Here is a 2,266-nt window from a genome sequence, read left to right as displayed (position 1 = left end):
CTCGTGGGTGCCAAATCACCTTCTCCCCGGAAGCTCCCTTCTCCCGAGCTGCAAAACCTTAGCCCCTCCTCCACGGCCCCCCCATTGCACCAATTTCACAGTCGCCCTCCTCCCTAATGCCGGAGATGCTGTCCATTTTCCGTCGTGCACTGGGCCGTGTGCCTCTTACTCCGTGCGACTGGAGCTGCCTCGACAACGGCCGCGTGAACCGTATCAGAGCCGATTCACCCCCGTCGTTGTTAACGGCGCCGGAGCGGCTCCAACGGATCCGTCCAGAGTCCCAGCGCTGCTTCCTCGTAGCCATCGACCGTCGCGACATTGTTGTTTCCCTGCCACCGGTCGCCACCGCAACTGCGCCGGCCTCATCGACTCGGCAGCTGGACCTGCCTACTTCACCATGACGCCAGATAGGTCGCACCCTCATCTCAAATCACTTTATTTAGGCGTCAGTTGTCTGAATTTTTATTCTGGGCCAATCGATTCCCAATGGGAAGCAGCACCCCTCGAGGCGGCAGAGCCCCTAGGCTGCCGGTTGGCTGGTGTCTAACGTAAGGGTGCGGGGCTGCAAGTTCTCTGTGGAAGCAACACTTAGATGGCTATCTTAGAGTTGCATGGGTTGAAGGTACTGCCGCCGCCGGATCTGGATGACGGGGAGTCTTTGTGGATTGGCCCGAGGGCGGCGCAACCACGGCAGTGCGGTGGGGCGGGGAGCGGGGTTTTGGCCGGGGCCACGGACGGCGGAGGCGGGCTGCTCTGCCGTTGGTCGCTGGCTCTTCAGGGAAGATTCCTAACAGTGTCAACCGGGAGGCACAAGACGGCTATCAAGCCATCCGGCGTAGATCGGACAGTACCAAAATAAAATAAAATCGTGTGACCCCAATTTAGTCTTCAGTCAACAGACGTGTGACCACTCTCGTACCTTGTTGTTGATCTCTTAGTGTATTTCTTCAGAACAATGAGATGTGTCATTCTTAAGATTATGCATTATCTACAACTTCAGCCACACCGTCTTCCGACTCACCACAGCTGCTCCAACAAGGGAAGCATACACCAGAAGGGAGCTATAGTCCCCACTCAATAGTTCCCTGCATCGAATGCGCGTGCCCGACATGGACAACCACAACAACTGCAGGGCCATTGACAAGTCAACACATGATGCTCACTCCTACGGATGGCAGCCAGATAGGTTGTACCCTCATCTTACTTGTGTGCAACATTTATGTCTTTGTTATTCATCTAAGCATGGAAAATATATTATCACATTTCACTGTATATTCATGCTGATCTCTTACGGGTCTTATTCAGGAGTTAACGTTGTTCCATAGTTCAGCTAAGATACTTGTTCTTTAGGTAATGCTGTTCCATAGTTATCATCCATCAACCAATGCTATCCCACAGGCTGGTGAATATAGTATTATACCACCTCTAGTATTAGCTATGTTGTTCTTTAATACTTTTGTGTGCCATCTAGTTAATCTCGAGTACAAACGATACATATTCTGTAGCTTTCATCTGTGTTCTCCCTTTAGTATTTGAGACTTGTTGCTGCTAGTTAACCTCAGTCCTACTATTTATGTCGTCTCCTACAGGCACTCATTACATAAATCTAACTACTAATTGTCTTCCATGCATGTTAGATATAATTGCACACAGTGATATATCCACAAGAACCTCACGGAGCAATGTAAAGGCCAATAAACTTGATATCAATGATACCCAATATGATGGAACATGTAAAGGCAGTTCTTTAGAAGACTTGCAGAAAGATGTTGAATCCTCTTCACCCCACAAGGTCCTTGCTCTAACTTGGCCCGTGATATGAGTGCAACATGCATATAATGTCCTGGAGTGTATCTACTCTGTTGCAATGCCATGTGCTTAGCATGCTGATCATGCATGTAAATATGTCATGCCTTCCTGTTTTTCAGTACCTATTCCATTCATGATAACATGTTTTCAAATTCAAGTACTGTCATTCTACTCTATCGCTATACCATCTGCTTAATTTGGACATCATGCTTCTGAATATCTTATGCATTGTTATTCATCAGTATGTACTTCATCTGTCTACCATACCATCTTTTTTTTACATTGAAGTGTTGTTCTAGTGCTCTGTTGCCATGCCATTTTAGTTTCCCAATCATACACGTGTATGTTACCTTATGTTTTTCTGTACGTATTCCGCTAGCATACAACTTTACATTCAACTAGTGTTTTTTTACTGTGTTGTCCTGTCGTATCCCTAGCTCTTACACCATACTCCCTC

Source organism: Triticum dicoccoides, chromosome 3B (genome assembly GCF_002162155.2).
Source record: "Triticum dicoccoides isolate Atlit2015 ecotype Zavitan chromosome 3B, WEW_v2.0, whole genome shotgun sequence".
Lineage (NCBI taxonomy): Eukaryota > Viridiplantae > Streptophyta > Magnoliopsida > Poales > Poaceae > Triticum > Triticum dicoccoides.
The sequence above is the reverse complement of the archived record's forward strand: the minus strand, read 5'-3'. Positions refer to the sequence as shown.